Source organism: Rhinoraja longicauda, chromosome 1 (genome assembly GCF_053455715.1).
Source record: "Rhinoraja longicauda isolate Sanriku21f chromosome 1, sRhiLon1.1, whole genome shotgun sequence".
NCBI lineage: Eukaryota > Metazoa > Chordata > Chondrichthyes > Rajiformes > Arhynchobatidae > Rhinoraja > Rhinoraja longicauda.
The window spans coordinates 46,851,801-46,864,467 of NC_135953.1; positions in this window are offsets into that span (position 1 = coordinate 46,851,801).

Below are 12,667 nucleotides of genomic sequence, written 5' to 3' on the forward strand. Positions count from 1 at the left end.
CTAAGATTGTGGCCCCTGGTTCTGGACTCGCCCAATATTGGGAACATTTTTCCTGCATCTAGCTTGTCCAGTCCTTTTATAATTTTACATGTTTCTATAAGATCCCCTCTCATCCTTCTAAACTCCAGTGAATACAAGACTAGTCTTTTCAATCTTTCCTCTTAGAACAGTCCCGCCATCCCAGGGATCAATCTCGTGAACCTACGCTGCACTGCCTCAATTACAAGGATGTCCTTCCTCAAATTAGGAGACCAAAACTGTACACAATACTCCAGATGTGGTCTTACCAGGGCCCTATACAACTGCAGAAGAACCTCTTTACTCCTATACTGAAATCCTCTCGTTATGAAGGCTAACATGCCATTAGTTTTCTTCACTGCCTGCTGTACCTGCACGCCAACTTTCAGTGACTGGTGTACAAGGACACCCAGGTCTCGCTGCACCTCCCCCTTACCTAACCTAACACCATTGAGATAATAATCTGCCTCCTTGTTTTTGCCGCCAAAGTGGATAACCTCACATTTATCTATATTATAGTGCCACGCATCTGCCCACTCACTCAACCTGTCCAGGTCACCCTGCAACCTCCTAACATCCTCTTCACAGTTCACACTGCCACCCAACTTTGTGTCATCCGCAAACTTGCTAGTGTTGCTTCTAATTCCCTCTTCCAAATCATTAATATATATGGTGAACAGTTGTAGCCCCAACACCGAGCCTTGCAGCACTCCACGCACCACTGCCTGCCATTCTGAAAAGGACCCGTTTACTCCTACTCTTTGCTTCCTGTCTGCCAACCACTTTTCTATCCATGTCAACACCCTACCCCCAATATCATGTGCCCTCACCAATTTTACTCACCAATCTTCCGTGTGAGACCTTATCAAAGGCTTTCTGAAAGTCTAGATACACTACATCCACTGGCTCCCCTTCATCCATTTTACTTGTCACACCCTTAAAAAATTCCAGAAGATTAGTCAAGCATGATTTTCCCTTCATAAATCCATGCTGACTTGGACTAATCCTTTTACTGCTATCCAAATGCACCGTTATTACCCCTTTAATAATTGACTCCAGCATCTTTCCCACCACCGAAGTCAGACTAACTGGTCTGTAATTTCCCGTTTTCTCTCTCGCTCCTTTCGTGAAAAATGGGATAACATTAGCTACCCTCCAATCCATAGGAACTGATCCTGAATCTATTGAACATTGGAAAATGATCACCAATGCGTCCACTATTTCTAGAGCCACCTCCCTGAGGACCCTGGGATGCAGACCATCAGGTCCAGGGGATTTATCATCCTTCAGTCCCATTAGTCTACCCAATACTATTTCTCGCCTAATGAAAATTTATTTCAGTTCCTCTACCCCCCTAGATCCTCTGTCCTCTAGTACATCTGGAAGATTGTTTGTGTCTTCCTCAGTGAAGACAGATCCGAAGTACCTGTTCAACTCTTCTGCCATTTCCTTGTTACCCATAATAATTTCACCCGTGTCTGCCTTCAAGGGACCCACATTTAGACAATAGACAATAGACAATAGACAATAGACAATAGGTGCAGGAGTAGGCCATTCAGCCCTTCGAGCCAGCACCGCCATTCAATGCGATCATGGCTGATCACTCTCAATCAGTACCCCGTTCCTGCCTTCTCCCCATACCCCCTCACTCCGCTATACTTAAGAGCTCTATCCAGCTCTCTCTTGAAAGCATCCAACGAACTGGCCTCCACTGCCTTCTGAGGCAGAGAATTCCACACCTTCACCACTCTCTGACTGAAAAAGTTCTTCCTCATCTCCGTTCTAAATGGCCTACCCCTTATTCTTAAACTGTGGCCCCTTGTTCTGGACTCCCCCAACATTGGGAACATGTTTCCTGCCTCTAATGTGTCCAATCCCCTAATTATCTTATATGTTTCAATAAGATCCCCTCTCATCCTTCTAAATTCCAGTGTATACAAGCCTAATTGCTCCAGCCTTTCAACATACGACAGTCCCGCCATTCCGGGAATTAACCTAGTGAACCTACGCTGCACGTGACTTTGCTACTCTTTTTCTCTTAACATATCTAAAGAATCTTTCTATTCTTGGCCAGCTTCCCCTCGTACTTCATCTTTTCAGCCCATATTGCCCGTTTTGTTACCTTCTGTTGTCGTATGAATGTTTCCCAATCCACTGGCTTCCCGGTACTCTTTGCTGTGTTATACATCTTTTCTTTTAGTTTTATTCCATCCCTAACTTCCCTTGTCAGGCACGGTTGCCTCCTACTCCCCTTAGGATCTTTCTTCCTCTTTGGAATGAAATGATCCTGCGTCTTCCGGATTATGCCCAGAAATTCCTGCCATTGATGTTCCACTCTCATTCCTGCTAGGATCCCTTTCCAGTCGACCGTGGCCAGCTCCTCTCTCATACCTTTATAGTCCCCTTTGTTCAACTGCAACACTGACACTTCCGATTTAACCTTCTCCTTCTCAAATTGCAGATTAAAACTAATCATATTATGATCACTACCTCCAAGAGGTTCTTTTACCTCGAGTTCTCTTTATCAAATCTGGTTCATTGGACAACACTAAATCCAGAATTGCCTTTTCTCTGGTAGGCTCCGTTACAAGCTGCTCTAAGAATCCATCTCGGAGGCACTCTACAAACTCTCTTTCTTGGGGTCCAGAACCAACCTGATTTTCCCAGTCTACCTGCATATTGAAATCCCCATCACCACAGTGGCATTGCCTTTGTTATATGCCAGTTTTAACTCCTGCTGCCACTTACACCCTACATTCGGGCTACTATTTGGGCTACTGTAGATAACACCAATTAGTGTCTTCTTACCTTTACAATTCCTCAACTCAATCCACAGTGACTCTACCTTGTCAGTCCCTATGTCGCCCCTCGCAAGGGACTGAATTTCGTCCCTTACCAGCAGACCTACCCCACTGCCTCTGCCCACCAGCCTGTCCTTTCTATAGGATGTATAACCCTGAATATTAAGTTCCCAGGCCCGATCCTCCTGCAGCCACGTCTCTGTAATCCCCACAATGTCCTATCTACCAACCTCTAACCGAGCCTCAAGCTCATCTACTTTACTTCTTATATTTCGTGCATTCATATACAATGCTTTCAATTCCTTACTCATCTCGCCCTTCACATCGATCCCTATTACACTTGGCCATATTCTCCTATCCCTTTGTGAGCTTTCTTTCCCGTTAATTCTGGGGTCATTAACTATCCCTTTTCTCTCTTTCCCTTTAACTCCATCCTTGACTATCCCATTTGACACCCCCCCCATTTAGTTTGAAATCACCTGTGTAGCAGTGGCAAACCTACATGCCAGAATGCTGGTCCCCCACCTGTTAAGGTGCAATCCGTCCCTTTTGTACAAAACAGATCCCAGTGATCTAAGAATCTAAATCCCTGCCCCCTGCACCATTTCCTCAGCCACACATTCAGGTCCTGTATCTCCCTGCTCCTGCTCTCGCCAGCACGAGGACTGGAAGCAAACCGGAGATAACCACCCTGGAGGTCCTGCTTTTCATGTTCATGTTCACCTCTTCATGTTCTCCAGAGATGCTTCCTGACCTGCTGAGTTACTCCAGCACTTTGTGTCTGGCTTACAGCTCACTGGCTTGCCCTTGTATCCCTTCTTAAATAAAGCCACAGCTATGGCCACCCCCCAGTTTTCCAGTACCTCACCTGTGGATAAGAAAGATACAGCAATCCCTGCCAAAGCCTCCGTAATTTCTTTCTTTGCATCCAATAATGTCCTCGGATGGACATAGCCAGCCCAAGGATACATCCACCTTCCGTATAATTACAGATATTACCTTCCACAATATCAATATGCTTTAGGACATTGCTGTTCTCTTTCCTGATTTCCTAGGTTTTGTGACCTTCACACGAAATAAATATGATCTTAATGTATTTGGTAATAAATGTATTTGAAAATATATTGCACTATTATTTAAAACCATAGAAGAACCATAGAATAAGCAAAAGATTTCGCTAATTTGCAAATTTGCCTATTGCTAATGTAGAAACAAGGAATTGCAGATGCTGGTTCAGTCTGAAGAAGGATCCTGACTCAAAATATCACCTACCCATGTTCTCCCGAGATGAAGCCTGACCCATTGAGTTATTCCAGCGCTTTGTGTCCAGCTTACAGTTCCCGGCTTGGTCTTAAGGGCCTGTCCCACTTACGCAAATTTTTTGGCGACTGCCGGCGACTGTCAAAGTCGTAGCAGATTGCCGAACTTTTCTTTTACCTGACGACAATGACCACGACAAGCCGAGTTAGGTTGAGATTACAGCGTCTTCTGAAACATCGTGAAAATTCCCACGCTGTCAATGCTCCTCCAGTGTCCTAATTTTCGCTGAAATCACTGACAAGTCGGTAAGTTTTGAACTATAACACCTTGTATGGGTTACTTAAAAACCAAGCTTCACTGTAACAAGGAATAAACTGGATTTACCTCCAGTTTACTAATAACAGTATTAAAAAAAAAAATAAAGTGGTTAAGTGGATTTTTGTGAAATGTGTGGGCATTCTTTGAAAATGTAAGGGAGATGTATATCTGGTTTCTGGGTTGAATATCTGGGTTTGGAGCTCACTTTAAATGTAATGGCTAAGGCTAAAAACATCACGAAAATTCCCACGCTTAGCTGACCGTCAAACTGTCGCCTCCAATCTACCTGTCAAATGTCCTGATGGTAAATAACTTCGTTAAACACAAGCATTTTATGATATTTTGAAATTACTTTACTTATTTTAATATTATGTGCTTCTAAATGCATCTTAGAATGTCACAGTTTAAGAATAAGGGGTAGGCCAATCAGAACGGAGATGAGGAAAAACGTTTTCAGTCAGAGAGTTGTAAATCTGTGGAATTAACTGCCTCAGAAAGCAGTGGAGGTCAATTCTCTGCATGCATTCAAGAGAGAGCTAGATAGAGCTCTTAAGGATAGCGGAGTCAGGGGGTATGGGGAGAAGGCAGGAACGGGGTACTGATTGAGAATGATCAGCCATGATCACATTGAATGGTGGTGCTGGCCTACTCCTGCACCTATTGTCTATTGTCTATTGTCTATTAAGAGAACCTATCAAACCTGGGGACAGCATGCGACAACGACCGCAATAAGCTACGATACATGGCGACAAGCTAGTTGTCGCCAAGAAATTTCAAACCGTTTGATTTCTCAGCGATGCGCCGAGATCCACCACGATCTATGGAAGACTCCTCACGATCATGCCCATTACACCCCAGCGAACTGTCAGCGATAGCCCAGTCGCCGGCAGTCGGCATAAAATCGCCTAAGTGGGACAGGCCCTTTAGTTACATTTGTTGCCTTCTGAAGACATGTACAGAAGGCTCTCTTGCCCATGTGTATGTATCTGTTCCTAATGAGACTGGAGACAGATCAATAATGTCCTTGCTTCACAGGTGTTGGCTAGCTACCAATGCTATCTAGTCCATTGTGCCAGCCCTTCCTGTATTTTGCTGCCAAGATCTACTAGCCCTTCACACTTAGAAAGAACTAGACCAAGTGGGCACATTGGGCCCAAACCTCTCCTGCATTGGTGCAGCACCCTCTCCTCCCCCCCACCCCTCCCCTCTTCCCCCCCTTCCCCCCTCCCCCCTTCCCCCCTCCCCCTTCCACTCCCCCCACTCCATCCCCCTCAACCCCCCCTTATCCTCCCTCCTCCCTCCTCCCTCCCTCCCCCCTCCCTCCACCCCCCTCCCTCCTCCCTCCCTAGGATAGATTTAAACTTTAAGATAACATAACATAACAACATAACAACACTTTATTGTTACTCGGCACAACACCGAGCGAAAATTTCAGCAGTCACACAAAACACAGCAAAAAAGAAAAGAACACAGGACACCCGACCCCAACACAAACATCCATCACAGTGACTCCAAACACCCCCTCACTGTGATGGAGGCAACAAAACGTCCCCTCTCTTCCCCCCGTGGAAGCATTTAGCTTGAGTGTTTCTTGTTGAGCGTGCAGTCAGGGAGAAGAAAAACCTCTCTTCCCCAAGAAAAATGTCAATAACTTGTCAATAACTTTAAAAATATAACACCGATTTCAATGAAACTTCTATTAGCATCAACGGGACGACGGTGAGTAAGGTGGGCCTAAAATTGTCACGCTATCATGTACCGTTGTGGCTGTAGTTCAGGAACAAACAAACAAACAAACAAACGAGAGTTTTAGTATATAGATACTACTAATATAATCCATCAACCTCAATTTTTCAGTTGCATGCAGGCTTTATCCAATTGATCCAAACAACTTCATAACACTTTGAGTTGATGTGCTTATCTATTGTTTCCCAATGTGACAGCCAATTAAATCATTAAAAAAATATCATCTCCAAAAATATAATGGCCAATATAACTGATATCCATATATGACAGAAAGGATACAATAAATACATCCCCAAAAGATTCATAGAGAATTTCAACTTTCAATTTGATTGATACATTTTCACTTTTACCTGAAGTGATAGTGAATTGGCTGCCCATTTTAAAGATATAATTTTCATATCAATTATGATTCCACTATCAATGCTTTATGGAAAAGGAGGACATTCATCCAAAAGTCGGTGAATTGGGGCATCAAACTGCTAATTAAGTTGTTCTCCCTACTAGGTCCACCCCACTGAATAAAAACCAGAACCGCTGGTGTAAATATCTTGGCAATCAATTTATGTCTAAAAGAGTTCTCCAAACCAATGTTCCCAGTATTTAAGTCAATTGTATCTTTTTCTTGACACTCAAGCTAAATGCTTCCACTGAAGAAGGGAGCTTGACATTGTTTTTTCTGGAAGCAAATGACTATTCCCCTCAGGAGTCTGAGTGTTGGCAGTGAGTAACAGTGCAAGCTACTTGCATATCTTGTGACAATTTTCAGCTAGCTATCTGACTGCAAAATGTCTCACAATATAACAAAGTGGCCATCTTCAGTGACAATCCAATGGGATTTACATTACGGTAGAACTGATATTCATATCACAAGATGGAGTCAGAATGTTCCCTATCAGGGAACATGACATAAAACAATGACAACAACCAAACTGGACCTCCCCCAAAGGCAGCCTCACAGATTATGATAAACCCATTTTGTGTAACTTAACCAGTAAAATACTTTTGTGCTGATGGATAGTCATAAGGATTGCAGTATCAAGTCAGCACTATTCATGTTTGGATATGGATAGTGCGTATCTCTAGTATCACTGGCTTCTGAAAGAAGAGGTGCATTGAACAATGTTGAATGTATTTCTGAACCGAATAAAAAGGAATATATCACACACAGACGCAAGATATTTTTGAATATTGTACTGGTCGGCTTGTTGGATGAAATGCAAGGGAAAGGAGATGCCCAGAATCCATGTGGGAAAGAGACCTCTGGACATGCACTGAGAAGGTAGCAGATATACAAAGACCAAATACACAAAGTGCTGGAGTAAATCAACGGATCAGGCAGTATCCCTGGAGAACATGGACAGGCAATGGTTGGGACCCTCTTTCAGACAAATGGGTTGAATGGCTTCCTTCGGAGAAAGAATGGCTTCCTTCGGATAGATTGAACCTATCAATCCATGTAGGACTGAGATGCGGAAAAACTTTTTCACCCAGAGAGTTGTGAATCTGTGGAATTCTTTGCCACAGAAGGCAGTGGAGGCCAATTCGCTGGATGCTTTCAAGAGAGAGTTAGATTTAGCTCTTAGGCCTAAGGGAATCAAAGGATATGGGGAAAAAGCCAGAATGGGGTACTGATTTTGGATGATCAGCCATGATCGTATTGAATGGTGATGCTGCCTCGAAGGGCCGAATGGCCTGCTCCTGCGTCTATGTTTCTATGTTTCTATGTTTCTATCCATGTTCTCCAGGAATGCTGCTTGACCTGTTGAGTTCCTCCAATGCTTTGTGTCTTTTTTTAATAAACCGGCATCTCCAATTTCTGTGCTACCAAATACCAATTACCAAATACACCCCTCCTTCCTGACACCAATCAGTTAATTAAACGGCATCATTCACCAGCCATGTTTCTATCAACCAAGATTAATACCAAGGGTTTAAAATGCTTCACTTTAACCTTAAACCCATGTCCTCCAGTTCTCGACCTCCCTACTCTGGGCAAAAGACTCTGTGCATTAGTCCTCCTCTAGTCTTCTCATGATTTTGTCTACGTCCTAAAGATTGCCCCTCATTTTCCTGCGCTCCAAAGAATAAAATCCTAACCTGCTCAACCTCTCCTTATAGCCCAGGCCCTCGAGTCCCAGCAACATCCTCATAAATCTTCTCTGCACCCTCTCCAGCTGATCTTTCCTATCACATGGTGACCAAAACTGAACACAATACTCTAAATGCGGCCTCAACAATGTCTGAACCAACTGCAACATGACCTCCCAACTTCTATACTCAATACTCATAGAGTTGCTGCCTTACAGCGAATGCAGCGCCGAAGACTCAGGTTCGATACTGACTACGGGTGCCGTCTGTACGGAGTTTGTACGTTCTCCCCGTGACCTGCGTAGGTTTTCTCCGAGATCTTCGGTTTCCTCCCACACTCCAAAGACATACAGGTTTGTAGGTTAATTGACTGAGTAAAATGTAAAAATTGTCCCTAGTGTGTGTAGGATAGTGTTAATGCGTGGGGATCGCTGGGCGGCGCAGACTCGGTGGGCCGAAGGGCCTGTTTCCGCGCTGTATCTCTAAATCTAAAAATCTACTCTGCCTGATCAAGGCCAATGTGTCCAAATATTTTTTGACCACCCTATCTACCTGCAAGGCCACATTCAAAGAACTCCTAGATCCCTCATTCACTGTGTAGGTCCTGCCCATGTTAAGCTTCCGAAAATGCAGAACCTTACATTTCTCTGTATTCAACTATTCCTCTGCCCACCTGGCCAACTGATCAAGATTCTGCTGCAATTTTTGACAACTAGTTCCACTATCTACAACACCACCACTTTAATATCATCTGCAAATTTGCTAATCATGCTATGTACGTTCTCATCCAAATCATGTAAGTAGAAGTTACCTAAAATTAGAGAATTCAATATTCATACCGCTGGGTTGTAAGCTACCCAAGCAAAATATGAGGTGCTGTTACTCCAATTTTTGTGTGATCTCACTCTGGTGATGGAGGAGCCCAGGATGGAAAGGTCAGTATGGAAATGGAAAAGGGAGTTGAAATGGTTGGCAATCAGTAGATTCCGTTGACCTAGGCAGACTGAGTGTAAATTGTTGTCTTGTCACCATGCTACTAAGCACTCTATTTCCTTCCTCCTGTCATCATTGAGATCCGGCCCACCATGGCAGTGTCATTAGCACGTTTATAGATGGAGTTAGAGCACAATTTGACTGCGCAGTGATGAATGTATAGGGTGTATAGGAATCTACCCTATTTGCTTGTTTGCCACATGAAGGGAGCTAGTGACGGAGCTCAAGATCCCAATGTACACTAATGCTAATAACGTTTCGGCCATTAACTATATACTTTCTCTTTACATTTGATCTCCCAAAGTGCAACATCTCACACTTGGCCAGTTTAAACTCATCTGCTATTTCTCGATCCATATTTGCAACTGATCTAGATTCTGCTGTCTCCTTTGACCATAAGATCATAAGACGTAGGAGCAGAATTAGGCCTTTCAGCCCATCGGGTCCACACCGCCAGTCAATCATAACTGATCTATTTTTCCCTCTCAATCCGAATGCATCTGCCTTCTCCCCTTTGACAGACTTGTCACGGGCCATAACTCCACCAAATTTCGTGTTGCCTGCAAACTCACTATCAGCCCATCTACATTTTTGTTCACTTTATATATCATGGTTACATGCTTAAATAAGAAAATCGTACATCTTAGTGCAGAGTACTTGGTGGAAGCAGAACCATTCAATATGTTTAAAAAGTAATAGCAGCTGAAAAACTACTGCCCACAAGGCTGCAGATCCAGAGAGTAGGATGTTTATGAAATGTTATTGGTCCCAATACATGTATACATCCAATACTGGCTTCTTTCAGTAAAATATTATTTTTTTGTTTGCGTGAATACATTGCTTTATATTTATCTAGGGCACCTTCTCAATGATCCTGTTTCTTCGCACCAGTGCAGTTAAAATTGTAAAACTTCTTCAGCTACCATAACAGAAACACTGTACATAGATGTATATATCTTAAAGACTGAAAATGAGAACCAGGGTATCTTTATCTCTCGTTTAGTTAATGTTAATGTCCTGATACTACTATAAATATTATTTAAATATAAATGCAACAAAATATTGCCTTTGAATCCATTTCCCATTCTTTTTATCTCTGTGTGTTCTATTTCAGTGCTTATCTGGGTGATTTCTACCACTTGTCAATGAAAAATAATGCTATGACCTCTAGAAATTCCAAGGTTAGTCTCTCACATCCTCAAATAAGAGCTTCCCTTGGTGCCAGATTCAACTAGTCAGGAGCTTTCTAAAGTTCTTTCTTTAACTTAGCAAAGCTGCAGGCGCCAAGTATAATGGGATGAAAAAAAACAATAGGACACAATACTCGACTCCTAGCCTATATTCATTTTCTTATTGCTAAAAGGGGCTCGATATATCTTGTTTTTCTCAATGGACATCATATAGATCTCAACAAATTGAATGAGACATGGAACATAATGCACCAACTAGATCTTAGAAAGGAAGCCATAAATAGATCAAGAATCCAAACCCCCCAGCCAAAAGTGTCAAAACTGGGACTGGCACCAAAGACTAATGTTTTCATTCGTTTTCCTTCCAGCAATGAATAAAATTGAACAAGAGAAATATCTGCTTCCCTTGTCTGCCCACCGTATCGTGAAATTCAGCCAGCTGTGATAAAAAAACGTTTGCTTTTAAATGAATCATGGCAACACAATAACCATGCAACACACAGATTAAGTTCAAATCAATGACATGACCAAGGCCTGCATCAATATGTTCCAAAGTGCAAAAATTGCTCACAGTCAAGAAAGATTTATTCAATAATGTGCGATGTGAGGTGACTACTGGGCATCACGCTGAGCTTGTGCGATGGCCCCTGCTCAACCATTGCTCTTGCTACTTCAGTAAACATCAGAATTTAGTAATGCTGTCAACATTCATCAGACTCTCAAAGTTAGAATGTGACTGTAATGTTTGCTTCAATCTGTAGACTTCTTTGACTTAATTTTCCAACGACCAATTTTAAATCTATTGAAATTTACTATCAACTACCTTCAATTCCGCACAGTAATGTTACAATTTTCAAACATTTTTCTGGGATTTTGAAAACTTTGAATATGTATATAAATAGAAATAAATAATGTACACATTAGAGTGCTTTAAAATAATTGCAAATATAGCATTAAATGTGAAAAGGGTATTTCTAAATATTATTCAACATACAATATAAATTAATATAAAATATCTATCTACTAAAGTTTGAAGAAGGGTCTTGACCCGAAATGTCACCTATTCCTTTTCTCCAGAGATGCTGCCTGACCGGCTGAATACTCCAGCATTTTGTGTCTATCTTCTATTTTACTAAATATAGTTTTGGTTAAAGGTTTGAAATAATTATAAACTGAACACAGTGGAACAGTTTGTACCATCACCTCAGCACATTTTTAGAGTCATACAGCATAGAAACAGGCCCTTTGGCTCAACTTTCCCATGCCAACAAAGGTGCCACATCTACACTTGTCCTACTTTCCCACATTTGGTCCATTTCTCTCTAAACCTTTCCTGTCCAAATGTCTTTTATATCCTTTTGAAATGTATAATTGTGTTGTATAATTCTTGATTATCTGTTGCGTGTAAATTCTCACTTTCCTTTTGTTTTGGATGCAACTGTAAATTATCTTTCCAAGTTAATGTTCAAATTAAAAATTATATGTTTCTGTATTTTTGTGGTTTAAAAACCCAAGAATAATGGGAAAAGGTATTCTATAAAATAGCTTTACAAGTTATATTCATTGTTCTGCAACAATTTATGAAAATACAATTAAAATATTTGATATGATAGTTTAATGCTATGTCTGCAAAGAAGGCTGTTGTCTAATACCAGTATATGTCAACAAAAGGTATTCTTTTAGCATTTTGAGATTTAATCTAATGAAATTATTTGGTACCAATGCTTCTTTGAGGATTATTACATGAACCAAGACAATCAATTTAAAATGATCTCATGAGAGTAGGATGACAGATAATACATATCAGTCTCGTTAACATCCCAATAATCTCTACCAATACATGATGTCAAGGAAATAATCTTTGATATTTTCAATTTAAAAATGAAGGAAAGCAGCTGGTTGTCAAACATCTGATGAAATAAGTTTAATAGTGTCAGAAATCTATCTTTTAGAAGCACCATAAGTCATCAGGTTAGTTGAAAGCTGAGAACTTCTTGGTTGCAGAATTGTAATTCAAATTAAATATTATTTATCTCTTGGAATGATGAAGTATCGTGACTAGATTATGGTTATTTCACTCAGTCTTCAAAGTGATTTCGAGATTTTTAAAAAAGGATGTGAAAGGCATAATGTGAATGAAAATTCTTCATTATTTTTCTTATAATTGTATGTGGGTGGTCAACATTTACTGGTATTCTTTACTGCCCCCTTGAAAGGTACTGATGAGCTGCCTTCAATCACTGCAGTAAATCA